Source organism: Nansenia antarctica (genome assembly GCF_963989245.1).
Source record: "Nansenia antarctica genome assembly, chromosome: 5".
Lineage (NCBI taxonomy): Eukaryota > Metazoa > Chordata > Actinopteri > Argentiniformes > Microstomatidae > Nansenia > Nansenia antarctica.
Genome location: NC_137690.1, coordinates 67,865,373 through 67,878,670, shown reverse-complemented (window position 1 = coordinate 67,878,670; position 13,298 = coordinate 67,865,373). Strand labels below are relative to the sequence as shown.

Sequence of the window (13,298 nt, the reverse complement as noted above, 5' to 3'; positions counted from 1 at the left end):
ATTGTACACGTGTGTCTGATAACACTCCTCATTCCATTCCATGCATCGCCTGTTTTGGTAATATACCTCTACCATTCCACGCATCACAATGAGCCTGTCGTCTGATTTCTCCCTCCTCCGCCACCATATACGTGTCCACAGTGCATCTATAAACTTCTATAAACTTGTCCAGGGGGGCCATATTTCCGTCTGTAGTGAGGGGCCGCTTGTAAAATGTAATTTCCTCAACATGCAATCTGTTTTATATTACCTCCAGGGCAGGTATTTATAATACCTCCAGGGCAGGTATTTGGTGTATGCGTGATGTGGTCAGGTGGTTTGACACCAGGACCATGTTGGGGACACGGGCCTCTGACACTAACCTTGTTGACTCGCTCCTGTTGTTGTTTCTGAAACAACCTTGAAATCAGAGACGTTTCTCCTTCCAAACAAAGCACTACCGGTCTATCCCCCCCCCCCCATCTCTCTCTCTCTCACTCACACACTCACACACTCACACACACACACACACACACACACACACACACGTAAAAGGATCCCACTTCAAGGGTGAGGCTGATTCTGACGTTTTGTCCATGAAGCAGTGCCCTCGGGGGGGCAGGGTAGGTGGATCGTGTTCCAGGGGGCAGTGGAGGAGGGAGAGGGAGGGAGGGAGGGAGGGAGGGAGGAAGGGAGGAAGGGAGGGGAAAGGGACAGAAGAGGATGACTCAAGCCTTAGAGGAGAGAGGAGAATGAAAACATGAAAGGGCAACAACAGGGCGTGAGACCTGCAGTGAAAGTCTTTCCAACAGGACAACATACTGACTGAACAACACACTGACTGAACACACTGACTGAACACACTACCTGAACACACTGACTGAACACACTGACTGAACACACTGACTGAACACACTGACTGAACACACTGACTGAACACACTACCTGAACAACACACTGACTGAACAACACACGTCTACGGGACAACACACTGACTGAAACTACATGTCTGGATTCCGTCTGATTTGACATTCTGGCATAGGGCCCTTCATTAACATATGAACACTCCCACAATGAGTAATATATGCACGGGAGTATTACGTCTTATGTGTGGGCGCCTATCGACACCGGCATAATAGCAGTAGCGCGTATGAAGCGCATAATAAGGGTGGCGGTAGGTCTTAACCTGGCGGTGCGTCTTAATTAAGACTTAAGACGGCAAGTTAAGAAGTGCATAATAGGGCCCATAGTATCTAATGTGCTTTAGAAAAGGCTCAATACTTACACTGCAAAAAGTAAATCTAAGTAAGATGAAATATCTTAAATCAACGTTTTTGTGTCTGACCTTTTACTAGTTTGAAGAAAATCTTGACAAGTGACATTTTCCTGTTCTGTTGGCAGATAATCATGCTTATTTTAAACAAAACGTCCATTTCTATTGCTATCTTCTATTTTCTTGTTTTTAAGAGCTGACCTTTTGCAGTGTACCGGTAGCATACGGCCATTACCCTCATCAAGCCCAGGAGCTGACGTTTATCAAATGAACAACTTGGCATATACAGGTATAATCAGTGGCAATGTCAGTGTAGAACATTGTTAGCCTGCTAGCTACCTTAATGGCACAGCATTAGTATCATTACCACCCAATTAGCAGGCTGGATGCTGAATTATACTGTCAAAATGAGCTTTTGTCTCCAAACAAGCTGTCCTCGTCAGCCAGGGTTGGATATTGCCTTGAGCCAATGGGAGTTCTGCGTCTGGCTGTGTGAGACGACACAAATTAACTAATTGGGTCGTTATCCTACCTGCGTGATTAATGGGAGTGAGGGAAGGGTCCCGAAGACTAAGGCTGCCACGATTAGTCGACTAGTCACGACGACGTCGACTACCAAAATCGTCGCCGACATATTTGGTCATCGCCGTAGTCGCACGTTTTTTTGGAGCTGAAATAAGCGTTTTTTTTTTTTTTTTTGCCTAGCACCAGGGGAGCCCCCCCCTCCCAAATTTCGTTGTTTGGTACCTGTACTATATCAATGACAATAAAGACCATTCATTTCATTCGATAAGCATTCGTTTTTCTTCCCTGAAGCTGCCACTGGCTAGCGTCTCCCAGTGTCTTTGATGTACATGCGCAGTGTCGGTCATCCGGGGCACACGTGACTTCCCCGGAAAAACAAACAGAGAAATGTCTTCCTGTCCTCGTACCTCTAAAGTGTGGGAGCATTTCAACCACAACGTTGAAAAAAAGAATGTAAAATGTAAAATTTGCAAAGCTGAACTCGCTTATCATGGCAGCACGTCTATGATGCGCGAGCATCTAAAAAGGAAGCACGTTGTGGCAGATGACGAGGAAGACGATGGCTCGTCTCGGTAAGCTAGTTAGCTTGTTATTGGCTAACGATATCGTTACGTTAAAAGCCTTCTTACATTATTTTACGTTGTCATCAAAGCGATACTTATCAAATAGCTAAACATTTTGTCTTAACGTTACAGTGCTAAGAAGGCGCGTTCTACTATGAGATGAGTGAAGCAAAGCAAAACTTTTGTACTCTGTACAAGTATTTATTTTTGTTTTTGTATTCTTTTGGTTGCCTAGTGCCTAGCCTACCTCATTTTACTCAGCAGTTTGCACCCTCTACTACTCTTTACATTACATTACATGCAAGTGATGCCAGAAATAAATCTGCAAAGTTCATTAAAATATCTATTTTTGAGTGAACAATCATTTTAATTGTCTTTATTTTTAGTTAGCACATGCCTACAACAACAACTAACAACTTCAAGCTAAATTTAGAAGCTGATTTAGAAGATGATAGCTAAATAAGAGCGATTGAGTAATTGTGCGATAAGCTGTAATTCATGATCCGATTAGTCGACTAATCGTTAAAATAATCGGTGACTAGTCGACTATGAAAATAATCGTTTGTGGCAGCCCTACTGAAGACACCGGGATTCATCTGTCAGGCTGAGACCAGAGGGAGCTGCTCTAGTCCACTGGAAGAGAGGGTCTCTTTGTTGCACATAAATATGTGATATGACATCACAGGCAACAAGGTAACTTTCTGCTTAGAATCATCCACAACATTATTATTATTATTATTATAGCCTGTGTGGCTATAAAAATGGCCTTGAGTATGTTTCGTGTGTGCAAACATGCACTGGAACATACCTTCACAAATAGCGCAGTGGTAAGCTGTTCGGTCTCTCAATCCAAAGGTTCAGGGTTCAAACCCTGGCTTTTCCCTACTTCACCTGCTCGCAATGCTAGATCTGCACGTTCTTGGGCTGACTGTGTGGGGTAGGTCTGGCCTAGTGGATAGGGACTGGTGATCAGAAGGTCATGAGTTCGAACACCACCACTAGTGTGCCCTTGAGTAAGGCCCTAAGTTACTCCAGGGAGACTTGTAAATCGCTTTGGATAAAAGTGTCTCGTCATTTCAGCTTGCATTCATGAAAACCAAATCTCATTAAATAACAAACAAACAATAACAAACAAACAATCACCGAAAATGCTCCCAATCTATAATAATATTATTAATATGCAAAGATTTCTATCATTGGCTATTCCAAATGTGGCCATCCCTCAAGGGACTTGGGTAGTTTTGAATTCAGTTGTTGTTGTTCTTGTTGTTGTTGTTGTTGTTGACTATAAGTAGGAAGATCTCTGATGTATCTGATGATGTCATATCTGTGAGTCTAACTTCAACACTCAGAGCCCAGGGCTGTCCTCACTAACCAAAGCAGTGTAACAGTGCCATCATTGAATGACATCAACACCATGCAAAGACAATGATGCACTGGTCGGGTTTAGTCACTGGTGTTAAGAATCGTTACCATGGCTATTATGTTAAAAACAGTCATTTCGGACGAGTCAGGGAAGGGGAGTTTTACAAGGGAAGCGTTATTTTATTTTTATTCTAAAGTGTCACATTGTGCCCCTCCTAAAGTGTCACATGGACCTCCGATGGGACAACCAGTGCTAATGCTGTTATCTGATGAGTCATGGTGGCCTACCATGCCTCCCTCACATGTAGGAGCCAAGGCAATGTCTCACACAAAAAGTAGACAGCTGCTCACTATCAATGCTTGGATTTACTCCTCGATTACTATTGTAGTCTGTCATCTATATTTATCATCTATCATTCATCTATACATCTTTATTTCTTTATTTTTTGTTTCTTTTTATTATTACTAGCCTACTCGATCATTTCAGTTTGTAAAGCGTCTTTGAGTGTCTAGAAAAGCGCTATATAAGCCTAACGTATTATTTTTACTTTTACTATTATCTACATAACAGGGTAGGGCTCATGTATACTGAACAAAGCCCTCTGCCATTCGCAACAGCTTGTTTCAGTCATTGTTCAAACTGCAGGGAGTTAGTTGTTAGTATTGTTTATGAAGTTGACGTTACATACCAGACATACTGTGTACGCCCCTCTCTCTAAGCTCACACACAGACACACAGCCACACAGCCACACAAACACAGTTGAAACATGTCACAGAATAACCTATGGTTCTCTCCACGGCAGCAAGAGCAGACATGATGTTGTGTAATATTTCCTTGGCCTTTTCACATAGCTTCAACATGTCAGTTGTCTGTGAAGGATGTCATAGACTGGCTTTAAAACAACGAGTACCGTGGTTTTAGGGTGTTTCAGAGACAACAAGGCCTTGTTTGAATACCCCCCTCCCTGGATGAAACTACTGATTTTACTGTATGCCTGCGTTGACCAACGTGACGATGCGTCACCAGTGTGTCACAGGCAGCACAGGGATTCACTCGGCGTAAACTGTTTTCTAGAGGTTTCTATGCCTGTATGGAGCGATGCAGACCTAATACCAGCACGCACACGTAATATCCGTGTCACGTTTGTGACGGTTTCATATCCGTGCTCTCTCGCTACGTCCTCTTTGGTACCGTGCCTGACCTCCCACAGGCCACGGGTGTAGATCCCATCCTAACAACACCCCCTCCCCCCCCCCCTCCCCATTTTTAAATCCTGGGCTTTTTAATCATGCTAGACTGAACTTTCCACCCGCATTGTCTGCCTTCCTCCCTCTCTCTCTCTCTCTCTCTCTCTGCGCTGCTCTGGAGGCCCACAGACACCCAGCACTGACACGTTGTGAACAGAGCATCGCAGCCCCCGCAGGGTGGTGGCTCCACCACACCCCCCCCCCCCCCCCCCTCCAACACCCCACCGCAACAACAGGCCCTTTCAGGGACGGATCGATAGGGAGGGGGCTGTTCTATGTCGGAGAGGGGCTATGTCTTTTATGTACTCGTATAAAGAGTTGGGAGAGAAAGGGGAGAAAGGAGAGAGAAAGGGGAGAGAAAGGGGGAAAGAGAGAGAGAGGGGAAGACAAAGGGAGAGAGAGAGATAGAGGTTGAGAAGAGGTTTGATGTTACTGGTGTGCTGTGATTCATGCAGAAGACAGGATGTGATGATGATTCACACCAAAGGAGAACATATCAGCCTTAGGAAACACAACACGACCCCTCACGTCCTCCTCCTCCTCCTCCTTCTCCTCCTCCTCCTCTTCTCCCTCCACTCATGTCGTCCTCAAAAAGCATCGGAGGCGAACGCTCCTCCGGTCCGTTTTCAATCAGATGTGAGTGGAGGAGGGAGGAGAGGAGGACGCGAGCAGTCAGTCGCATGAGAAAACACATGAGAAAAGGCTATCGGGAGCCTATCATGTGAGACGGAACACACTTTTCCCTAGGGGGACGTTTCAGTTATGTTTTACAATAGGCTACTGTGTACTGTCATTAGCCTTCTGTACAGAAGTTACAACACACATAGGCCTACCCGCCTTTCCACCAACGCAAACCTAGTTCTAGTTCTGGGGCTGGTGCTTCTGCCGATTCACAGCTGGTTCAACTCGTGAAACTTCTACGAACCGGTTTGCCTTTCCACGGGCTAGAGAGCCGCGTCATTACGTCACTGTATACGTCTGTATGCTTTCCCAGCAATGCGCCAAGCACAACAACAACAACAACGGTGGACTACATCGCACCTGCTTGGCTAGCCTGGTGCGGGGCTATTATGGTCTGTGCTTGCTTGGCTGGGCCGGGTGTGCTGGTGGTGGGGCGGGTCGGGTGTGTGGGGCCCCCCGGGGCCCCCCGGGGGCCACTGCTGTGTGCTGGTAGGCAAACTGGTAGTAGTCACTCTATGAGTCGAGGGCTGCAAGGGAATTTTCCTGGCTGCATAGTATACAGGTTTTTTACCTTTGCCTGCTTGCGGCTCTGTCATCTGTCATCACATGTCATCATCCTGTGAGAAATGCGTCACATGAGTCACATCCTGTGAGAAATGCGCTATACAAATAAAAATGTATTTGATTTGATTTGATTTACATTGCACCTTCACAAGTGGTGCTCCTGGCTTTGCAAGCCGACATTGTCATGTGACACATTCAGGTTATAAAAGTGGTCTTGTTCATGCAACTTTCCCCATTACAGTTATATAATCACCGCATGCCTCTATCATTCATCACATCATTTCAACAACTAGGGGGCAAAAAAAGTAATTCAATGTTTGAGAAAGTGAACCAGCCCAGTAGGCAGCACATGGTAATTGCCCTGATTATGGTACAGTCAGTGCATAGTCTGCAATCTGCATACTAATATGAGTCTCTCCCCCTCCTCCTCTCTCCCTCCCTCTCTCCCTCTCTCTCTCCCTCTCCCCCTCCCTCTCTCCCCCTCCCTCTCTCCCCCTCCCTCTCTCTCCCTCCCTCTCTCTCCCCCTCCCTCTCCCTCTCTCCCCCTCCCTCTCCCCCTCCCTCTCTCTCCCCCTCCCTCTCTCTCCCTCCCTCTCTCTCCCCCTCCCTCTCCCTCTCTCCCCCTCCCTCTCCCCCTCCCTCTCTCTCCCCCTCCCTCTCTCCCTCCCTCTCTCTCCCCCCCTCCCTCTCTCTCCCCCTCCCTCTCCCTCCCCCTCCCTCTCTCTCCCCCTCCCTCTCTCTCCCTCCCTTTCTCCCTCCCTCCCTCTCTCTCTCTCCCCCTCCCTTTCTTTCTCCCTCCCTCCCTCTCTCTCTCCCCCTCCCTCCCCCTCTCTCTCTCTCCCCCTCCCTCTCTCTCCCCCTCCCTTTCTCCCTCCCTCCCTCTCTCTCTCCCCCTCCCTTTCTCCCTCCCTCCCTCTCTCTCTCCCCCTCCCTCTCTCCCCCCCTCCCTCCCTCCCTCTCTCTCTCCCCCTCCCTCCCTCCCTCTCTCTCTCCCCCTCCCTCCCCCTCCCTCCCCCTCTCTCTCTCTCCCCCTCCCTCCCGCCTTTCCTCTCTCCCTCCCTCTCACTCCAAGCAGTGGCCTTTGGCCTCAGTTTCAGCCGTCATACCAGCTTCTGCTGGCACTCATCGATGTGGAATTAATTATGAAACCTTCATTCAACACATTCCATGCATACGTAATTGATGGGGAAATTGGAAAATAAAAAAAGACATGGGTAAACATTAGCTTTCTTGCCTCTATAAACCTGCCTGCGAGATGCTGTAGCCATGCTAATGTATAACCTTTGTCCCTCTGGGGTGGCAAGAAATTATACAAGCACACAAAAAAAATGTGTGTGCACGTGTATTTGTGTGTGGTTATGAGTTTGTGTGTAAGGAGCAGAAACACAATTCTATATTAGTTAGAATCTTATCAGCACTTCCTGATGACTAGACCTAAGAGCAGCTGACACATGTGAAGTGGAAGAAATGGAAGAAATGTCTCCTACCCCCAGCCTTACCCATTTGTGGACATCACAGAAGATTGGATAGGTGCATTAAGCAATAGGACACAAACCAGTGGGTAAGACGGAGCTACCCATAATTGCTCTTCAAACCAGTGGAGGCTGGTAGAGGTGGAAATCTCCACTATCCAATCCTGAGGTCTTTCATCAGTGGATTGACACAGAGGACATCTAAAAAGCAGTTGGGAGTAGGGTTGCACATTTTTGGGGAAACATTTCTATATGGAAATTATCGGAAAGTTTCCCAAACTTACGGGACTTTTGCCACCCTAGTTGGGGGGTAAGAATCTACCAGCACCAACTGAAAAATCTCTTAAAAAATAACTTTTTAACCACAAATACTACAATAATTTCCAGAAAAACAAAAGCAATCACAAAAGCAATAAGCAAACACAATGTGCTTCATGGTTGCAAACATGGTTTGTCATTCATCAGTATATGTATAGTGAAGTAGGCTCCGGAAAACACACTACTAACATACGTTCAAAGTTGCCAGACACACCACACCACATATTCATTGCATGTCAGTAATGTGGAAAACATGTCGGAGAATTCAGTGATTAATCTGACTTTGATTACCGATTATCCCTGCAGTCCAAGCCGTGAGTACACACACTCATTAGGTAGGCCTGTTCGTATTCATTAAAAACCAACATGCCTGCCTAAGGTGCGGTATTGAATGCACCCCCCTTTAATTTAGTCATCAGCAGTGCAAACACCAAACGGCTGGTGTCGCAGGTAATTACAGAAGACCTTATCTACGCACAGACTTCCATAGCCTAACCTAACCTGCCTGCCTGTCTGTCTGTCTGTCTGTCTGTCTGCCTGCCGCTCTCTCTCCCCCTCCCTCCCTCCCTCCCTCCCTCTCCATCTCTCTTACTGCCTCTCCCCCTCCCTCCACCTCTCTTACTACCTCTCCCCCTCCCTCCCTCCCTCTCCCTTGAGAGTGGCCTGTCACAGTGATTCTCAGTGATTTGTGAAGTGTGTGAGGACAAACTGCAATACCGCTGCCGTAGCTCCATGTCAGCATGACACACTAAGACAAAGCAGAACAGAGCAGGAGGCAGTCAGGCACCTAAACAGAAAGGTTAAATCGATATGACTGCATCGAACAGCCTGTTCTTATCCACAAGTAACTAAAACTCCCTGCTCTAAGGAAGAAATTGACTTTTAAAAATAAGTTTTTATTTTTTTAGGGTTAAGCACTTTTCCAGAGGCCAAAAACACTTTGGCAGTGTAAATAGATAGGCCTATCAGTTGGGAGCATACGGCTCATTTCAATGGCTGCCCATGGGCTTGAAGAAAAAGCAATCACTGATGTACCCCTCATGTAACTGCCTTACCTACCATGACAGGCTTCAACCTTATAAACCAGTTAACTCAAAACATCCCTGGACAGCAGCATCAGCAAATCTATAAGTCAACGCACCGTGAGGGGTTTTGCGTTGACCTTCTTTTGACAGGACTCAGGAGCAGGGTTCCCACACCTTCTGAAACATCAAATTCAAGCACCTTTCAAGCACCTTTCAAGACTCAACTCCCTCAAATTCAAGGACCCAACACGGCACAGTTTGAGACTAGAACTAGTTGACGAGCTAAGTAAAACTTTTTGTGAATTTTCTCAAATTCACAAACTTTCAAGGATTTCAAGGACCCCGTGGGAACCCTGCAGGAGGTACCTTTCAGAGTAAAGGTCAGGTAAGAGAACCGTGGTAGGTAAGAGAAGGCAGGTAAGAGAATCTGTGTCTGCAACCGACAGAGAAATCACAGAACCTCACGTCCAGAGCTCTATCTTTCACTCCTAACATTTCAAACAACAGCATTTCTGTCAGATGGAGAATGAAAGAGAGGCTTACGGCTACCTTTGCCCCACAGACGTGAAACAAATCCTTCAAATCTTACTTAATGGGGGGGGGGGGACGAGGAATGTGGGAGAAAAAAAAAAAGTTACACAATGAAAGAGTGGAAGAGATCCTCAAGTGACTGCAGTCTGGATAGGATTCAGCTATTGTTGGCATTCCGAGAGCCCTGTGCACACACAAACACACGCACATGCATGCATGCACAGGCACGCAGACATACACTAGGCACAGACAAACACACACACGTACACACACACGCACACACACACGCACCCACACGCAGCTGTTGAACCACTATTGAAACATTTCACTGCGTCAGTACAATCGCACTCACGGCTGTTTCAAGTTGACTTTCACAAAGGGGTTTTAGGTGTGTTCAGAGACGCCTATAAAATTACTGTAGTCCATGTAATAGCAGCCTATACAATTACTGTAGTCCCTGTAATAGCAGCCTATACAATTACTGTAGTCCCTGTAATAGCAGCCACTACATTGTAATAGGAGGGTGTGGGAGCTGGCCGGTCGTGGGAGCCGGGTGGCTCATGTGTCACTTGTGAGTACACCAGTAGTAGGGACATCCCTTCCAATCTGTCATCAGCATACCTCAGCATACCTCAGCATACCCATACATACCCATACATACCCTGATGCCAACACATATTCCTCAGGTTTTCTGATAGTCATAACAAGTGTCCTCATCCCCAGCCCCCCTCTCATGTGGTGTTCCCCAGGGCTCAATTCTTGGCCCGATATTATTTACTATCTGTATGCTTCCTTTGGGTTAGATCATACATTAATTTCCACTGTTATGCGGACAACACCCAACTTTGTTGTTCCTCCTACTGGTAGTGACAGACAAAATCACTCATGTTAAAAATGTTTTTGTCTCAAGCGGAATTTGAAGTTATCCATAGATTAATTGTCACGACTGGATTATTGTAATTCCCTGTATTCGGGGCTCAGCCAAATGGCCATCTCCCGTCTCCAGCTTGTTCGAAACTCGGCTGCCAGATTTTTTACAAATTCCAAGAGACAAGACCATATCACTCCCATCCCATGGCATCACTGGCTACCTGTCAGGTATAGAATAATTGATTATAAACTTCTATTAATTACTTTTAAAGCCCTACCTTTGGTCCTACCTGCATCACAGATGTTCTCGCGCCCTTGAGCCTAGCCGCTGCCTGCGCTCCTCAGGCAGGTCCCTGCTAACTGTTCCCACAGCCCGCCTCGTTACGAAAGGAAACCAGGCGTTTTCCGTTAGAGCCCCGCAGCTGTGGAACTGCCTACCTGAAGAACTTACATTAGTAAACTCAGTGCCTTCTTTTAAATTAATTCTCAAAACGTTTACAGGAAGGCTTTTTTTTTTAATAGTAAATCGTTTGTTTGTCAAGTTTCTATTCCTCTGTGCTCCGTCGCGCAACACCGCCCCCTGGGTGCCGGAATAACGGTGCTGGGCTCGAGGAGCCAGTCAGCTAGTCTGCCTGGCGGCCTCTTCTGGGACTGCCGGCCACGGGGTCGTGCGGCGGATCCTATGCAATAGGCAGGGGATAATTGGATGCTAGGTTGGGTTCAATTGGCTACCAAATTGGGTGAAAAAGGGATAAAATCTGAAAAACAAATTTAAAAAAAAAAAAAAAAACATCTATTCCTCTCTTATCACTTGTCCCCTTAATATTTGTCTTATGTTTTAATTATGTTGTTGTTTTTATCCTGAACTATCATGTTCTGTAAAGTACTTTGTAACTGTGTTTTGTAGTGCTATACGAATAAAGTTTATTATGATTATTAGGCTAAATCATTATTATAAGTAGGATAAATTGGTCAAATCCACATCAACCCCTAGGCTCTCCAAGTTAATTGTGTAGAAATGAGAGGCTGCTCGAGATAACGAGCCCTATGACCTTTAATATACCACACACACTGCAGACTTACTGACAGGAGCCTAGGGACTAGGGGTTCATTTGGAATTAGAAAGAGGATGATGGTTCAATCTGGTACGTGCAGCGAACTCTTACTCCTTTAAACGGTTCTGATTAATCCTTCCTTCTTTCCTTATCACAGTTTAACAGACCTCTCCTGGGGGCCACAATCCCCAGGTTCATAATGCAACAATGGGGTTTGCCATCATCCTCCCATCTCATTTCTAGGCCACCGGAGCACCTACATACACATGCTGGCACCGCAACGTGACCCTCGTGAAATCACCAGTCAGGTGACAATAGTCTTTCCCTCACTGGCTGCAGCCTGCGAATTAAGTCAATCCCATTGAATAATGACATTTTTTTGCACGAACCACCTAGCCTACAACACGACAATCCTCTTGTTGAGAACATGAAGCATTTATAGCCTTTCTGGAGGTTGTGTTTCTGAACGAACAGCTGCTTCTTCTTATGAACCAACCGGTGAGTTTCTCTTCTCTGAGAAAGTGAGGGGCAAATTCTGACTAATGGCATTCCAAAACTCTTTTCTTCCCTGGCCCACAAACAGCTCTTGGCCTCCAGCCTTTATCATGGTAATCGCTGTGGGGAGAAAGAGATTTCTCTCCCTGCCAACCAACCACCCACAGCTCATCGTGATTCCTGAACCGGCGAGTCCAACCAGAATGATCATAACTAACAACATTCACAGCAACAAGGTGAAGGTTCCACCCTTAGGCACAGTTCTAGGACACAGCTTACCCTCCTACTTCTACACTTTATAGTCAGCAACATACAAAACTCACCCAAAACAGACAGAGGTTAGGAGTTTTAACATTCATTTATATCATTGAGATTCATACATCCACAAGCAGTAGTAGACGATGAACTGTGCAGCAGAATTGTCTAGAATCGAGACAGATGTCAAAGTCTCCCTTGCATTGACAGATAGCCTACATGAGGGGGCGTTTACATTTGTGTGAGTAACGTAGCTTCAAATACAATACATGCAACTGACATTTCCGCGATGGACGCTGCCACCAACCATAACCACCTCTCTGGAATTCTAACAACATGTCAAAGCAAGACATAACCTTCTGTGGGCTATTATCAAGAATGAGAAGTTCATGCATGTTACAATGCCTCCTGAAGCTTCAGTTGTTACCTCTTGGGACCAAGAGAGCCTTTAAAGAGGCCATCTGTTATTGGTTCATCAATGTGTTTTTTTATTTTTTATTATTAATGATAGACTAGCCATTGATTCTTGAAGAATATCATTTATAAACACCTCATGAGCTTAGTTCAAGTGTCACACCCCTTTAGAACAACAAACAAGATGATAATTGTAAACAAACACTGTATAGATTCAAAACATGGTTAAACGGTGGTTAGCATTTTGATCTCATGGATGGTCAGAACTTACACCCATAGCTCTGTCCAGCCCCATTTGTCCAGCCCCATCCCTCCCCCCAAAAGTGTCAGGGAGCCCGTTTTGTTGTCGTTTAAATGACAGGTTGTGCCTTTAACAGTATTTTAACCAAATAAACTGTGTTTGTCATGTCTGTAACTGTGCAGCCTGCAGGTCATGTAGCCTGTTATACTGCCTTACCACCCCTGAGGCTCAAGTCAAGCCCCCCCTGGAGAAATCCTTCTGTTTCTATTTATTATAATTCTAAAAACGAAGGCCTAAGATCACCTAGAAATATTCAGGTCCAGACAAGGCTCGCTCTGAAGTGCCGCCTTTTTGCCTGATAATGAAAGTGAATGAAACGTATTAACCTATAGCACTGATTTGAAATGCCCTCCATATTGCATA

General features: G+C 45.8%; 1 protein-coding gene across 1 annotated transcript in view; it reads right to left on the bottom strand.

The window, feature by feature from the left end:
• Positions 1-13,298, bottom strand: part of uacab (uveal autoantigen with coiled-coil domains and ankyrin repeats b) — a gene marked incomplete at both ends in the record, with an annotated part of 64,824 nt that overhangs the window by 50,833 nt on the left and 693 nt on the right. The gene's annotated exons all lie outside the window — the stretch shown is intronic.